At 37.6% G+C, this 18,216-nt stretch overlaps 1 long non-coding RNA gene across 1 annotated transcript in view; it reads right to left on the reverse strand.

Moving 5' to 3' along the window:
* Nucleotides 1–639: 639 nt before the first annotated feature.
* LOC143441998 (uncharacterized) overlaps nucleotides 640–18,216 on the reverse strand; it is a 169,544-nt gene continuing 151,967 nt past the window's right edge. Inside the window, exons 3-4 of the long non-coding RNA XR_013109848.1 lie at nucleotides 1,367–1,435; nucleotides 640–884 (exon numbers count right to left, since the gene is read on the reverse strand). This is a non-coding gene — a long non-coding RNA (uncharacterized LOC143441998). The remainder of the gene's footprint in view (nucleotides 885–1,366; nucleotides 1,436–18,216) is intronic.

Genomic DNA, 18,216 nt, shown 5'->3' on the forward strand with positions numbered 1-18,216 from the left:
GCAAATGGGACAAAAACATTTCTTCCAAACATGATTAGAACTGTTGTTTCTTACCTATTTTTATTTTGATTGTTTAAGTGATATTGGACCCTAACTATTCTCTTGATTCTCAGTGACTGTTCAGGGGTTTGGGGTGGGGGATGAAGGGGTTTTACTCTTCTTTTGTTCTTTTAAATTTTGCAGTAATTGTGGTCAAGATGAAAGAGAAAACTTCGTATTAATCATGAAATTACGAGAGAAAATGTAAGAAGTTTTTGGAGAGCCCTTGCTGAGAAGGAGTAGCAAGTTCTGTCTCCTGGCTTTTATGTTACTGACTGCAGTTGAAAATATAACTAGGGGTATTTTTTGTCTCTATATTTAACTTTTAAGTTTGTTTGGCACAAAAAGAGGAAGGTCTCTGTGTCCATGATTCAGATGGTAAAGCAGTTGGTCAGTCATAATACAACCCAAGCCGGGGTTGGCAGCTGCTAAGCTTGCTTCCTAACAGGGACCAGGTTCATGTCAACTTGACACAGGCTAGTCATTTGAGAGATAGGAACTTCAATTGTGAATGCTTCTGACAGTTTGTAAGTGCCCATGATTTGCTAAAGAATGATACCCCAGACTCAGAAAGTTTGTAAACATAAAGAGTGTTTTATTCTGCAGAAGTCCCGCGTGCTGGGGACGCCCATTGCCAAGACAGAGAGACAACAAAGTGACCTTGTAGACCTGATTTAAAGCATAGTAGGGAATTCCAGGATAGGTGACCTGTATAATAATTTGTTGGTTTCATTACCAGAGTGTAGGGGCTGGAAACTTGCTGCAGAGGTAGCTAAGGATGTCTGGAAACTGCTGCTGACGGCCTCAGGTCGGGTGGTGGGGCAGCTTCTGTGGCCTGGGTTGTCCTGGAAACAGAGATTTAGGACTAGTCTCATTAACTGCCAATTTGAAGCTTGTCATGGAATCAGCCTAGCCTTTTCAGATTATCTTTCCACCAGTGAAGTGAGTCAATTCAAACCAGATTAGAATATATTAAAGGCAGGTTTATTGAGAAGCTGCTCTCGAGTGGGCAAGTTCACTGACCCCAAAGGAGGTCGAGGAAGTAGCCGTGGGATGGGGAATAAAAAGAGAGAAAGGACTCATACAGAGAGAAGGAGGAGGTGAGATACCAAATGTCTGTATTATATAGGGCAAAGCCTCTGGGGGAAAGGGCAGCCCAGCCCCTGGGCCGGAAGTTCCAGAGTGGGGGCGGGGCATGCCAAGTAGGGACTGAGGGATGCTGGGGAACCTGGAGGCCAGGTCTGCTTTGATAGTAAAATATGTGTCTCAGTCCAGGCGAGAAACCATAAGACCAAGCTGTAGACAAACATAAAGGCAATTTTCTTACCTAGTGATCAGCAAGGGAGGACCCAGACAATTGTGGGTGGCACCATTCTTGGGCTGGTTGTCCTAAATTCTATTAAAAAAAAAAATCAGTCAGAGCAAGCCCTGATGAGCAGCAAGGCAGTAAGCAGTATCACTTCATGCCCTCTGCTTCATCTCCTGCCTGCAAATTTCCACCCAGTTTGAGTTTCTAACTAGACTTCCTTTAGAAGACCATGATTTATGATCTGTAAGCCAAACAAACCCTTTCCTCTCCAAGTTGCTTTTGATTGTGGTATTTATTTTTCACAGAAATGATAGATAACAGCTTGTTAATCCAGAAAGTTCTGGTGTTTTCTTCAGCAGTATGCTTCAAGTAACAGCAGTGGAATACAGAAACTTCAAACACAGGGCAGGAAGTTACAGGAGTCTAGACCACTGTGTATGCGGTCCATCCAATTCACCTTTTAGGGCTGCTCCTAAGTTAATGAGACAATGAGAAGAAGGATGTGCAGTGTTTATCCATCCCCCTCAGGAGCTCCTGGTGTGCGGCACCTGCTTCTATAACACAGCAGCCCCTCTCCCGCACCATCTGGTCAGTGGAATAGTGGAATTCCTATTTGGTATAAATTTTCACAATTGCTATAGTAGTGCTCTTTATGATTTAAAATGCATTAAAAAAAACCTGTATAATTTCTGCATATGTATATTTATATGGGAATGAGTATGGGCATTGGAAAGGGGCCCATGAGAGGGGAAAAAAGGTTTTAAGTGGACACAGAAGATAATTGGACAGATGTGAGAAGGAATGGGAAACATTGGGAGTAGAAAGTGTCTTAGAGTTTTACTGCTGTGAAGAGACACTGTGACCAAGGCAACTCTTATAAGGACAACACTTAATTGGGGCTGGCTTACAGGTTCAGAGGTTCTGTCTATTATCATCAAGGCAGGAGCATGGCAACATCCAATCAGATATGGTACAGGGGAGCTGAGAGGTCTCCATCTTCATCTGAAGGTTGCTAGCAGAATACTGGCTCCCAGGCAGCTAGGACAAGGGTATTAAAGCCCACAACCACAAGGCCACACCTACTCGAACAAGACCAGTCCTCCCATCAGTGCCACTCCCTGGGCCAAGCAAATACAAACCATCACAGAAGGGTACAAATAATGTAGTAGGACAGAGAGCTAGGGAGACAGGGCTAGGAGATAGCTAAAGCAATCTGTGGAAAATGCCACGAGGAAACCTATATGCTATTTTTAAATATATAGATCTCTTTGAATAGGATTTGTTGTTGTTATGCAGTTCATAAGGCAGCCTAGACTTTGTGAGGTTAATACTAATTACATTTTTTTTCACATGTTTTCTACAACTTGAAGTGTTCAAGATACCAGAAATACAAGATTTCTGGGAGTTATGCCAGTTCTTATATTTCTAAATGCGCATTTTTTGCCAAGTAAAAATATTTCTTTATGCCATATATTTGTAAACGAACTTACACTGCTTCATCATAGGGTTTTTAAAGATCAAAAGTAGATTCATTAACCAGTTATCAGCTGTTATGGTTTGAAACTCAAGTATTGCCCACAGGCTTTTCATTTGAATGCTTGGGTCTTAGTTTGAGGAATGGGAGCCTAAAGGAGCAAAAGAGTCTTTAGGGTGTGGTGTCTAGTTGAAGTAATTCACCAATGGTGGACCTTTCATGATGATACTAAATTCCTGTGTGGACCTCCTCTGCCAGATGGTGGCATGTGCAGAGTCTCACTATTGACCTCTGGCATAAAAACAAAGTTGCTTCCTCTGCCATCCTTTCCCCCTAAGATGGACTGACTGAATCCTTTGAAACCACAGCACAGAGAAGCATATTTCCCATCTGTGTCTTCTGTGAATTATTGGTCACATGGACAAAAAAAAGAACCTAATATACCAGAAAATTGCAGCTTTTAATTTGAATGCTGTGGTTGAATCATCTTTAGAAACAATTTTTAAGAACCAGAGACATTACATTTAGCTGGAGGGCAGAACCAAGGCATCTAAGCATACAAAATCACTTCTGCACTGTGCATTTCAAATCCCAATTGTATCAAAAGTTACCTTCAAACTTGCTCAGGTTATTCAACTATTCGGTGGCTTAGTTTTCTTATTCACAAAGCAAACGGATCTGTTATAAATTTATAGACATGCAGGCTGCAAGCTGCAGGCTGCAGCTTGGACATGGCTGGATTATGTGCAGCATTCTTGAAAAATACAGGGCTATTAAGGGTTTTCTCCACTTCTTTAAGCTACAGAAACGAGGAGGCTAATCTTCCTTGTAGAGCTTGATATCCACATATAGAAACATCAGTTTATGCCTCAAAATTCAATAAGCAATCTTTTATTTCTTGGTTCTTACATTGTCCATTTTCACTTACTAGAGAGTATAGTTCTACATTCTTACAAAAGCAGGTTATTATTAATATTCAATCAAATGACATTGAGAAGAAACATATATAGAGAAACTGATTCTACACACTAAAGAGGACATCTAAAGTTGTCTCTGTATCAGGAAAACATTCATTCCCACTGGTCATGATCTACAACCTTGCTCTGGTTCATAATAAATGAGAATTTTTTATTTTTTTGTGAAAAACTATTTTTTAAAATTTTTCCCAATCTACTTTTATACCATTTTAATTACATACAAGTATTAAGGTAGTTGCCAGGTTGAGGAACTAACAATATAATAGATGCTAATAATCAAGAAACAAGCAAGAAAGTAAGCACAAATAGTCAAAGAACAAGCATGGCAATAAACAAAATCCCGTGGTCACTCCCACGATCACTGTTTCTAAGGGCTTATCAAGATGACCAAAATATCTGAGCCTACTTCCCTGTCCTAGCCCAAAGTCATTTTCATGCCTGAAGCCTACTTCTTTTGTTCTAGCCTAAGATTTATATTCCTGTCTGAAATTACTTCTTTGTTCTACCCTAAGATTTTGGTTCCTGCCTGAAATTATTTCTTTGTTCTAGTCCAATGTCAAATTCCTACCTGAAGCCCATTTCCTTGTCCTTGGCTAAAGTAAGATTTTTGCTAAGCAGCCCCAAAAGCTCTCTAGATCTTCCCCCTTTTATTTCATAAACAAGACTGAGCCTATCTTAGGTCATTCTGACAAGAATGCCTTCCTTACCTGTCATGGAATATGCATTATCAAAAGCAATGCACTTATATCTTAGGTTGGTAAGGCTTTTTGCAGAATGTTACCCTTCCTTGGCTTGCCAGCCTGTTAAATTAGTATCTCTGTCTGGAGATCCATTTTCAGTTTCAAGCTGTGTACTTTGGCCACTGTGTACTTTGGCAGGAATAAAAGTATTCCCAGGACAAAAAGGGCTAGCATGATCAAGCTATATATGCCATTCTTGAAGCTTGACCAAAGTAGAAATACTGACCTCAGGCAATGGATAATTTTATTAGCAGTATCTTCAGCATGAAAGCTCAGCAGAGCAACTTTCTTTAAATTCATAAGCTCACTATGTAAAGTTAAAACATCCAGAGATGTGTGAGAATTATGCCAAATACACGGCAAGTGTCTTTAAACTTTTCCTAATTATAATGACTATCATTGTAAATTTTAGAAGTCACACAACTCCATTGGTATTTGGCATGACACTTGAGATGGCTCCTTACTCTTAAACTCTCAACCTCCTTCCAATAATTTGAATAAGATAAAGAACATCAATTCTTTGTTTTAAATGCCTATCTAAATTCTCTTGAATACTCAACACATTAGTAACATTTTTTTTTTTTTTTTTGCTAAATGGTTAAGAAAAGTAGCTGTCTTAACTTCTTGTGTCAAAGCAATTGAAGAAACAGTGGTGCTAAGTATTAATGCAATTAAAGATGTTATACCAGCAATAATCAAGCCTACTACCCTCTTGCTTCTGCTTAATGCTTTTTTTCACTTTTTCCAGAACTTGCATTTTTTTTTTCAGAATATCTAGGTCCTGTAATACTAAGGAAAAAAAACAAACTGGTTGTTTTCCTACAGCTGGTTGATAGACCACTGTAACAGACATGCCAGCTTTCAACACACTAACACAATTAGAAAGTGTACAATCAATACAACTTACATTAAATACTGTAGAAGAAACAAAAGTAATTTTAACATGACAATTAAAAGAGCCTTAACACATGTACTAACACTTGCTTGAAATCCAGATCCTGTTCCAGCTTTATCTCTTGATAACATAACATCATAGAGAACTGCAGCTAACTTTCAAATACATTTCTGAAAATGTCCAGAACCAGCCTTCCCAATGAAAACTGTTATTTCCAATATTGGATTGATTTCTAGAGCAGTCCATGATTGAGTCTGAATAACTGGTCACATTTAAGGAAAATACAAGAGTCATTATAACTTCTCTTTTTGATTCTCTGTTCCACAAGGTCTAAAAGCTTGAGGCAAGGCAGCTTGTCCCATCTGGGATATAGGCAGGCAAAGGTGGTTGAGGAACATATGTCCAATATAGCTTTCCTCTCACCATTGTCAGGGCATCAAGCAAGCTCACAGGTCAGCATCATTCTTTGTCCCAGCATGAGCAAGTCTCACCAATCATTCTGGCAGCCACCATGCTTCTGCCTCCCTGTCCTCACATTCCCCCACACTGGGGCATTCAGCCTTCACAAGACCAAGGGCCTCCTCTTCTATGTTTGAATAGGCCATTCTTCCCTACATATATGGCTGGAGCCATGGATCTCTCCATGTGTGTTCATAGGCTGGCTGTTTAGACCCTGGGAGGTCTGGTTGGTTGGTATTGTTGCTCTCCCCATGGGGACACAAACCCCTTCAGTTCCTTCAGTCTTCTCTCTAACTCATCCATTGGGAACCCTATGATCAGTTCAACGGTTAGCTGCAAGCATTTGCCTCTGTATTTGTCAGACTCTAGCAGAGCCTCACCAGAGACAGCTATATCAGGCTCCTGTCAGCATGCACTTCCTGGCATTACCAACAGTGTCTTCATTTGAGGACTGTACATGGGCTGGACCCCCATATGCAGTAGGACAGTCCTTCCTTCATTCTCTGTTTCACACTGTCTCCATATTTCCTCCCATGAGTATTTTATTACGCCTTCTAAGAAGTACCAAAGCACCCAAACTTTGGTTTACCTTGTTATTGAGCTTCATGTGATCTGAGAGTTGTATCTTGGGTATTTCAAGCTTTGGAACTAATACCAATTATCAGTGAGTACATATCATGTGTTTTCTTTTGTGATTGGGTTATCTCACTCAGGATGATATTTTCTAGTTCCATCCATTTGCCTAAGAACTTCATGAATTTATTGTTTTTAATAGCTGAGTTCTACGCCATTGTGTAAATGTACCATATTTTCTCTATCCATTCCTCTGTTAAAGGAGATCTGGGTCCTTTCCAGCTTCTGAGTATTGTCAATAAGGCTGCTATTAACACAGTGGAGCATGTATCCTTGTTATATGTTGGAGCATCCTTTGGGTATATGCCCAGGAGTGTTATAGCTGGGTCCTCTGGTAATATTATGTCTAATTTTCTGAGGAACTGCCAGACTGCTTTCCAGAGTGGTTGTACTAGATTTCAATTCCACCAACAATGGAAGAGTGTTCCTCTTTCCCCAAATCTTTGACAGCATCTGCTATCACCTGAGTTTTTGATCTTAGCCATTCTGACTGGTGTGAGGTGGAATATTAGGGTTATTTTAATTTGCATTTTCCTGATGACTAAAAATGCTGAACATTTCTTTAGGTGCTTTTCAACCATTCGAGTTTCCTCAGTTGAAAATTCTTTATTTAGCTCTGTACCCCACTTTTTAATATTCTTATTTGATTGTCTGGAGTCTAATTTCTTAAATTCTTTCTATATATTGGATATTAACCCTCTGTCAGATGTAGGATTTGTAAAGATCTTGTCCCAATCAATTGGTTGCCATTTTGTCCTATTGACAATGTACTTTGCCTTACAGAAGCTTTCCAATTTTATGAGGTCCCATTTGTCAATTCTTGATCTTAGAGCATAAGCCATTTGTGTTCTGTTCAGGAACATTTCTCCAGTGCCTATGTGTTTGAGGTATTACATAATTTCTCTTCGGTTAGTTTCAGTGTATCTGGTTTTATGTGGAGGTCCTTGATCCACTTGGCCTTGAGCTTTGTACAAAGAGGTAAGAATGGATGATTTGCATTCTTCTACATTCTGACCTCCAGTTTAACCAGCACCATTTTTTGAAAATGCTGTCTTTTTGCCACTGAATGGTTTTGGCAGTTTTGTCAAAGACCAAGTGACCATAGGTGTGTGGATTTATTTCTGGGTCTTCAATTCTATTCCATTGATCTTCCTGCCTGTCTCTGTACCAATACCATGCAGTTTTTTGTTTGTTTGTTTGTTTGTTTGTTTGTTTTTGTTTCTACAGTACAGCTTGAGGAAAGAGATAATGATTCCCCTAGAAGTTCTTTTATTGCTGAAAATAGTTTTCACTATCTGGGGTTTTTGTTATTTCAAATGAATTTATAAATTCCTCTTTCTAACTCTATGAAGAATTGAGTTGGAATATTCATGAGGTTGCATTTCATTTGTAGATTGCTTTTGGCAAGATGACCATTTTTACTATATTAATCCTGCCAATATTTGAGCATGGAAGATCTTTCCATCTTCTGAGATCTTCTTTGATTTCTTTATTCAGAGACTTGAATTTCTTGTCATACAGATCTTTCACTTCCTTGCTTAGATTTACACCAAGGTATTTTTATCTTATTTGTGGCTATTGTGAAGGCTATCTTTCCCCTAATTTATTTTTCTGGTGGAAGGTTTTTTTTTGTTTGTTTGTTTGGTTTTTTTTTTTGGTTTTTTTTTTTTTTTTGATTTTTCAAGACAGGGGGGTTTCTCTGTGTAGCCCTGGCTGTCCTGGAACTCACTCTGTAGACTCAGAAATTGGCCTGCCTCTGCCTCCCAAGTGCTGGGATTAAAGGAGTGCACCACCACTGCCTGGCTCTGGTGGAAGTTTTGGGGTCACTTAAGTATACTATCATATCATCAGCAAATAGTGACTTTTGACTTTTTTCTTTCCAATTTGTATGTCCCTGACTTCCTTTTGTTGTCTAGTTGCCTGGGCTAGGATTTCACTTACTATACGTAATAGGTAGGGAGAGAGTGGGCAGCCTTGTCTAGTTCCTGATTTTAGTGGGATTGCTTCAAGTTTCTCTCCATTTAGTTTGATATTGGCTACTGATTTGCTATATATTGCTTTTACTAGGTTTTGGTATAAGCCTTGAGTTCCTGATCTTTTCAAGACTTTTACCTTGAAGGGGTGTTAAGTTTTGTCAATTGCTTTCTCAGCATCTAGTGAGATGATCATGTGTTTTTTACTTTGAGTTTGTTTTTATAGTGAATTACATTGATGGATTTCTGTATATTGAACCATCACTGCATTTCTTGGATGAAGCCTACTTGATCACGGTGGATGATTGTTTGATGTGTTCTTGGATTTGGTTTGTGAGAATTTTATTGAGTATTTTTGCATCGATATTCATAAGGGAGATTAGTCTGAAGTTCTCTTTCTTTGTTGGGTCTTTGTGAGGGTTAGGTATGAGCATAATTGTGGCTTCATATAATGAGTGGGTAGTGTTCCTTCTGTTTCTATTTTGTGGAATAGTTTATAGAGAGTTGGTATTAGGTCTTCTTGAAAGGTCTGACAGAACTCAGCACTAAAACCATCTGGTCCTGGGCTTTTTTTGGTAGAAAGACTTTTAATGCCTGTTGCTATTTCTTTAGGAGCTGTGGGATTATTTAGATGGCTTATCTGATGCTGACTTAATTTTGGTACTTGGTATCTGTCTAGAAAATTGTCCATTTCCTCCAGATTTTCCAGTTTTGTTGAGTATAGGCCTTTGTAGTAGGATCTGATGATTTTTTTTTTTTTTAATTTCCTTGGGTTCTGTTGTTTTGTTTCCCTTTTCAGTTCTGATTTTATTAATTTGAATACTGTCTCTGTGCCCTCTGGTTAGTCTGGCTAAGGGTTTATCTATCTTGATGATTTTCTCAAAGAACTAGCTCCTGATTTTGTTGATATTTTGTATAGTTCTTTTGTTTCTACTTGGTTGATTTCAGCCCCGAGTTTGATTATTTTCTGCTATCTACTACTCTTGGGTGTATTTGCTTGTTTTTGTTTTAGAGTTTTCAGGTGTGTTGTCAAGCTGCTAGTGTATGCTTTCTCCTCCTTTCATTGTGTTTTGGTATGATGTGCCTTCATTTTCACAAAATTCCAAAAATTCTTTAATTTCTTTCTCTTAATCTTTCTTGATCAAGTTATTATTGAGTAGAGCATTGTTCAATTTCCTCATGAATGTGGGCTTTCTATTTGTTGTTGTTGTTGTTATTGTGATTGAAGACTAGCTTTAGCCTGTGGTGATCTGATAGGATACATGGGATTATTTCAATCTTCTTGCATCATTTGAGGCCTGTTGTGTGATCAATTATACGGTCAGTTTTGGAGGAGGTACCATGAGTTGCTGAGAAAAAGGTTTTAGGATGAAATGTTTTTTAGATATCTGTTAAATCCATTTGGTTCATAACTTTTGTTAGTTTCACTGTGTCTCTGTTTAGTTTCTGTTTCCATGATCAATCTATTGCTCAGAATGGGAAGTTGAAGTCTCCTACTCTTATTATTGTGTGAGATGCAATGTGTGCTTGGAGCTTTAATAAAGTTTCTTTTATGAATGCAGGTGCCCTTGCATTTGGAGCATAGATTTTCAGAATTGAGAATTTATCTTGGTAGATTTTTCCTTTGAAGAGTTTGAAGTGTTCTTCCCTATCTTTTTTGATAAGTTTTGGTTGAAAGTCGATATTCTTAGATGTTAGAATGGCTACTCCAGCTTGTTTCTTGGGACCGTTTGCTTGGAAAATTATTCGCCAGCCTTTTACTCTGAGGTAGCATTTGTCTTTGTCACTGTTGTGCATTTTCTGTATGCAGCAAAATTCTGGATCCTGTTTATGTAGCCAGTCCTTTACTCTATGTCTTTTTATTGGGGACATGAGTCCATTCATGTTAAGAGATATTAATGAAAGGTGATTGTTGCTTCTTGTTATGTTTGTTAGTAGAGGTGGAATTATGTTTGTGTGGCTATCTTCTTTTGGGTTTGTTGGAAGATGATTACTTTCTTGCTTTTTCTAGGGTGTAATTTTCCTTCTTGTGATGGAGTTTTCTATCTATTATCCTTTGTAGGGCTGGATTTGTGGAAAGATATTGTGTAAACTTGCTTTTGTCACAGAATATCTTGATTTCTCCATCTATGGTAATTGAGAGTTTTGCTGGGTGTAGTAGTCTAGGCTGGCATTTGTGTTCTCTTAGGGTCTGTATGACATCTGACCAGGATCTTTTCGCTTTTATAGTATCTGGTGAGAAGTTTGGTGTAATTCTGGTAGGTCTGCCTTTATATGTTATTTGATCTTTCCTCCTTAAATTTAATTAAATATTAAAGAACATTTAATATTCTTTGTTTTTTTGCATTTACTGTTTTGATTATTATGTGATGGGAGAAATTTCTTTTCTGGTCTAATCAATTTGGTGCCCCGTAGGTTTGTTGTGTATTTGTAGGCATCTCTTTCTTTAGATTACGGAAGTTTTCTTCTATTATTTTGTTGAAGATATTTATTGGCCCTTTAAGTTGGGAATCCTCACTCTCTCTCATCTATACCTATTATCCTTATGTTTGGTCTTCTCTTTGTGTCCTGGATTTTCTGGATGTTTTGGGTTAAGGTCTTTTTGCATTTTCTTTGACAGTTGTGTCAATGTTTTCTATGCTATCTTCTGCACCTGAGATTCTCTCTTCTATCTCTTGTATTCTGTTGGTGATGCTTGCATCCATGCTCCTGATCTCTTTCCTAGGTTTTCTATCTCCAGGGAAGTCTCCCTTTGTAATTTCTTTATTGTTTCTACTTCCATTTTTATATCCTGGATGGTTTTGTTCAATTTCTTTACCTGTTTGGTTGTGTTTTCTTGTAATTCTTTAAGGGATTTTTGTGTTTCCTCTTTAAGGACTTCTACCTATTTACCTGTGTTCGCCTGTATTTCTTTAAGGGTGTTTTTTATGTCCTTCTTAAAGTCGTCTATCATCATCAGGAGAAGTGATTTTAAATCTGAATCTTGCTTTTCCAGTGTGATAGGGTATCCAGGACATGCTATGGTGGGAGAACTGGGTTCTGATACCAAGTAACCTTGGTTTCTGTTGCTTATGATCTTGCTTGCCTTTTGCCATCTGGTTATCTTTAGTGCTACCTGCACTCACTGTCTCTGACTGGAGCCTGTCTCTCCTGTTATCTTGATTGTGTCAGAACCACCCCCCCCCACCCAGAGTCCAGCTATATCTGTGATCCTGTGATCCTGTGATCCTGTGATCCTGTGATCCTGTGATCCTGTGATCCTGTGATCCTGTGATCCTGTGATCCTGTGATCCTGTGATCCTGGGCATAAGTGCTCCTGGGAGTCAGGCTGTTTCTGGGATTCTGAAATCCTGGTGTGACCAAACTCCTGAGATCCTGTGATCCTAAGATTCTATGATCCTAAGAGCCTATGTTTCTGGGTGTGTTTGAGCTCTTTGGAGTCCAGCTTCCACTGGGTGTTGTGGGATTGTGTGCAGAGCTGGGGCCCAAGGTCTGCTCAGGGAATTGATGCTGATGGGAAGGAACCTGTGCCACTGGCTGTGCTGGGGTTCCTGCATCCTTGGGTCCCTGGTGGTCCTAATTATTCCCTGTTTGGGGTGGGTGTTGTGGCTTCCTCACCTATGATCCTGGATGTGTTAGAGCTCTTGGGAGTTCAGCCTCTTCTGGGTGTGTGTGATTGGGTGCATAGCTGTCACTCAAGGTCTGCTCAGGGCACTGGCACAGACTGGAAGAAACCAGTGCAATTGGCCAGGCAGGGGTTCTTGCATCCCTTGTTCCCCTGGGGTTCCAATTATTCCCTATTGTCTTTTGAGTACAGTGTCCTTTACAAGTTCAACATTTACTTCCTCTTACTTCTCTACTTACCCTCTAGTATATAAGTCTGAGTAATGAGTGCATACATATGTCTTGGGTTTTTTAAATTTTTATTTTTTACATAATATTCCTCATTGATTAATTTTTATTAACACTCTTCAGTTCAGTCCGCCTGAACACTGAACCTGTGCCTATATATAATTTTTAAGCAGATATCTTGTAACCCATATTTTTAAAGTTTTATTTCTAAAAAATAGATGGTATGGGGATTACTGTATAATATTGAGTGTCTGTGTCTATATTCTTCCTAGAATTTATATACATTTACCACTATTCCATACAAAATTTTAACCATCTTTGTTTCTAAATTACTTATTAATAATTAAAACCTATGAAGTGAAAGGCAGATAAGAGTGAATTTTGATGATTTGGGGTCAAGTTACGATTTAGTAGATAGACCACCAAATGAATACACACAAAAAGATGGAAATCGAAAATTGTACATAAACAAAAACTAAAACTTTGGTCAATGCCTCTGGTTGCCTCCTACAACTGGGATATAAGACAAGTTGCTGAAGACCCCACACGCTTCAGACATAGGACTTGTTAGTACAGAGTTAGAGCTGGAACTGACTGGAAACCCTCTTTTCTAAGGACTAGCTCTTGTAGTATTGGGGGGTGCTATGCAAACTGCCAAGGTAGAAAAGTAATCAATATTCATTACCCTGCTTTAATGTCTACGAACAGTAATGGCATGTTTGGCAAGATATCCCCAATGGTGCAATAGTGGTTCTTATGTCTTATAGATAGCCAATAGCTCTATAATTGGAGTTAAGGCCTACCCAATAAGTGAGAACCCATGCTTTATACTGTAAGTCTAGCCAATTGCCCATAACCAAAGAGGTCATAGACCCTAGAAGAGAACTCACTACTACTATTTACCTAAATCAGTATAGCTTTTAATTATGTTCTAAATACTTATACCCATAGTTAAGTGTAGCTCTCATGCTTCATCAACATGCTTCTTTTTGCAAGATCCATCACTGGTCAATTGAATAGAGTAAGTGACAATGTGGTACAAAGTATGAACTGGTGACCCACAACTAAGGCTTGATGAATAACACAGAAGAAGGGGCAGAAAGATGTTTAGAATGAGAGAAGCAGTTTATCTGCTGCTTGGTAGTATCCTCAAGACCCAACAGCTTCACTCATGAAATCCCAACACAATAATTTCATGAATAAGACATATATAATGATCACATCAGTTAACATGCCAACTTGGATGGGGAATGTTCACAATGTCCCATCCCTACATGAAGAGTTACAAGCAGTCAATGGCTACTGAGGGAGAAGAATCATTTTTCTTCAGGGATGCAGCACCTGAGACAATATGAATTCCAAGGTGTATAACCAAAATACAGGTATAGTGGAAATTATGTAAATACAGTGTGTTCATTTGTGAAAACCAAAACTATTTAAAATGTATAATAAAAACAAAAACAAAAAAATTTAGTGCTTTAGTGATCATGGTCAAAAATGTGAGCAGCAATCAGCAGACAAAGATAAAGTATTATTAAAAATCATATAACCCACAAAATTATTTCTAACAATGTATTAAAATTACATACATAATGAAATATGAAATGAGTAAAAGATCAGAATAGATGTTTTCCAAAGAAGGTATCCAAATTAAAACAGGAACCTTATCTCAAGTACCTGTAGTAATTAGGAAATTATATTTTCTGGGGTGACAAAGAGCTTATTTGCCTCATATTTTCAAGTTACAGTCCATCATTGAGGGAAATCAGGAACTCAAAGCAAGATTCATAGAGGAATACTGTTGCTTGCTGTCTTGCTTTCTGGGTTGCATGACATGGAAATGAGAACCATAATGAGATACCATCTCACATCCACTAGACAACGTATAATTAAAGGATGCAAAACAGTACATATTGGCAAGGATATTGAGAGACTCAAGTGTTTAGGTTGCTTGTGTATTGTGTAGTCATTTCTAAAAATAATCTGCCTGTAATTTAGGATATTATCTCTTTTTGCTCCATATATGAAGATTAACATGAAATTATCTATTATTTTAATCCTGGTACCCTTGTTAGCTCCAACCTCAAGGAATATTTCATCAACTCTCTATATCAGCACACACACACACACACACACAGAGAGAGAGAGAGAGAGAGAGAGAGAGAGAGAGAGAGAGAGAGAGACTCTCTCATATACATACATGTATGTAAATGCCAACAATATATATTTTTTACATAACTTTGTTACAGAATGTGTGAGTGCCCTGGTTCAACAAGAGCCTCATAGATGTCACCTCACTCCCTTCAGGCCCTTGTTGAGCTTTCTGGTATAATCTAAAACTGTACAAGAGATGCCAATGGCTGGTTAGAGAGGATTCTGAGTGGATGTGATTATTGAGTTTACTTTTATAGGTTTACGATCTGGAAAGATTTACCAAAATGCTAGGCATAACGACTCATTATGGTGTCCTGCCTATTAATAAATTTAAATGTGCATCAGATCAGAGTATTATTCTCTGCCAAGCTAGAGTGGCAGAAATGGGCTGTGGCCCTCTGAATTACTCTTATCACCAACCCCCTGTAGTTCTCTGTTTTATCTAGATGCCAATCATGTTCTTCTATACACTGAAAGTCAATCTGTCGTTTTTGATAGCTGAGTAGTGTTCTGTTATGCTTATAATGCATTTTCACTATCAATTCATTCAGATGACAAACAGGATAATTTCAGATATTTGCTTTTGTGTAATGCTACACTAAACCCATTCACGTAGATGTTTTTTTGGTTTGCTGATATAACTTCCTTTTGATAGACACCCAATATACGGTGGTTGGGGCATATGGTATTCTTTATATAACTTCTCATACTTTCCATGATGACTTTACTAATATGCATTCCTACCAACAACACGCAAAGGTCCACTCTTCTTGGCATCACTTTTGGCATTCATTATCTTTTGTAATTTGGTAGCATCTACTCTAATTAGGGTGAGATAGCATCTTATGGTGGCATTAGTTGACATTTTCCTGAGAACTTGTATGACAGAACTTTTTTGCACATATCTGTTAGCTATTTACATGTCTCCTTATTGAGAAATATCTGTTTGGATCATTTACGCATTTTTTTAAATTTAGATTGGTTTTGCCATAGGGCTATGTGAGCTCCTTGTATATAATTGGCTTTACCACATTTGAACACCTCCACTTTCTGCCTGTTAATCTCTCATAAGATGACACCCTTGCAGTTATTTGCTTGTGTCCTAGATACATTCTTTTCATTTTTCTTTTGGTTTCAGATGTGCATCCTTATTTTAGTTTGATTAATTCTGTTTATTCATTTCTGACTTTTGTTGCTGATACTTTTGAGGATTTATTTATAAAACCCTTAACCATACCTGTGCCATTAAGCACTTCCACTTTCACTTCTAGAAGTTTTACAGCTCAGTGTTTCATGGTTGAGTCTTTAACCCATATCAGGTTGATGTTTGTAACTGCTGAGGAAAAGAAATCCAGTTTCATTTGTTAGCACATCAACAGCAAGTTTGTCTACCATCTGTTACCATGGCTACCCCTTCCCAATGTGTAGACTGTCTATTTTTAAAAGATCAATTGATTGCATGTTTTCTCTGTTCTGTATCAATGGTTCTATGCCTCTGGCAATTACAGCTTTGTTGTAAAATTTGTAAAGGGTATGTTCTTTTTACATATGATTACTTCAACTATTTATGGTCTTTGGTGGTTTCATATAAATTTTAGGGTTGATTTTCTATTTCTATGAAGAATCACATTGGTATTTTGAAAGGCATTGCTTCCAGTATGAATCCATGCAGTCCTTCATGGAAGTTGGGCATTCTAGGAATACTAATTCTTCAAACCCAGGAATGCAGATTACATTTCTATGGATTTATAAATTCTTCATTGATTTTAATGACAACATAGATGAGACTGCAGAAACTTATGGTAAATAAAATCAGCCAGTTCCAGTAAGACAAATACCACATGTATCTTCAATGTGCAGAATCTAAAAACTATTGGACTTGCTGAAGTAAACACTTATGAGAGCAATAGCTAAAGCCTCTAATGTAGTGTGGGAAGGTGAGGGAAAGACAGGTCAATAGGCATCAAGTTATAGCTGCATAAGATGACACTCTGGAGTGCTAAGGTAGAGAAAAGAAAACACAGTTTCTGTCCTTCAAAATAGAAGAGCAAAATTTGAGCAAAATTTATAAGCATTTGAAGTGATGAATATGCAAACCACATTATGATACATATATGAATCACTTTATACTTCATAAATATGTCTAATTTTTACTTGTAAATTTAAAATAAAACAACACACTTAAGTTCAATAAACACTTTAAGAGAATAACAACACTTTTAAGAAGAAAAGTGTTTTATTTACTGCTTAGGATAACTTACAAGAAGCTGGCTCTAGCTTTCTCCCCAAAGCTTGTGACAGCTGCTAGCACCTGTGTCCTCTTTCTTATTTTTTTAATTCAGTTTTTCCATTTATTTTTGACCAAATTTTGGGTTTAACGAGCTTCTCCTCAGCCCACATCTTCCTGATTAGATGTTTTTTTTCCAACATTTTATAGTGTACACATACAGTGACAAGTAGTAGTATCATTAAAATAAATTTATGATAAAATTAATTTTAAACTATTGTGTTAAAAAGTGAACTTACAGCTTATTGTAAGATTTATTCAGAATTTTGGGTTATTTTTTCTGTTACATTTCAAAAACTGTTAGCAGGATGGGAGATATATGGAACAAATGATATTGATTTGTTGTAAAAGGGAAGAATTCATGTCGTCTGAACAGTTTTCTCATCCATAAGATAATGCTTTACTTTAGACCCTCCATTCAGAAGCTGTCTTCAACACCCTAATCCTTTAAAGTTCACGTCCACCTGGAACATTCTCAGGCTTGTCAATGGCTTTGCTCAGCAGTTATCTACTTGCTGCAGTACCAATGATCACATTTTATATGCATCCAGTGCCTCCAGTTCCTGAAGTTTCTTTCAGTGCATATCACTCACCTCTTAACAACTCTGTGCATCACATTCCACATTCAAATTTCATATCATTCACGAAACACTTTCCTCATTAGCCATCTCTAGACTCCTTCTACTTAGCAGTTACAGCTCCCAAGCTGTTAGAGATTGTTCATACATGTCGCTACTCTACAGAGAAAGATTCAAGGAACTTTCTGATGGTGTCCCTTACCTGGAAGGAAGTCTCAGTTTAACTGTACTGGCAAGAGCTCACAACCTCAGCTGGGCAGAGTGAATTAGAAACTTCATCCTTGAAGAAATGAGTTCTGTCACTTGAGAACAAAGCTCTCTTTACTAAACATGAAAAGAATGGAGGTTTTTTTTTTTTTTTTTAAATTTTCTGGCTCTATGATGCTCAAGGACATTTAATAAACTCAAAAGAATTATATTAACATAAGAAAAGATAAGCTTAGGAAGATTCTTTTGTGAGAACTCACCTGAATATGCATAGTAGCTGTTGTTATGGCTAATTTTATTATTTTTAATTGAGTAGATCTGGATACTGTATTAATGTTATTATTTTTTCTTCATTTTTATGCTTGAAGTGTAGTTGTGCATTTACCATGTGAACATTTTAAGATCCTTGCTAATAAATGGGCTGTATAAAATATAGTAATTTTCAAATTTGGACAGTATGCAAAAAAGTAATTGTAGGTCATTTGTGATTGTGTAGTATATTTTTTTTATTTATTTTTCTTTGGCATGAAATGCACCCTCTTTAAACTCTTCCCTTTGCGGTTGCATTGGCAGCAATGCCATTTCATGAATAAAAATTTTTTCATAGCCCTCTATGTTTATGCTTGTGGAAGAGAGACC

This window comes from Arvicanthis niloticus, chromosome 4 (assembly GCF_011762505.2).
Source record: "Arvicanthis niloticus isolate mArvNil1 chromosome 4, mArvNil1.pat.X, whole genome shotgun sequence".
Taxonomy (NCBI): Eukaryota; Metazoa; Chordata; class Mammalia; order Rodentia; family Muridae; genus Arvicanthis; species Arvicanthis niloticus.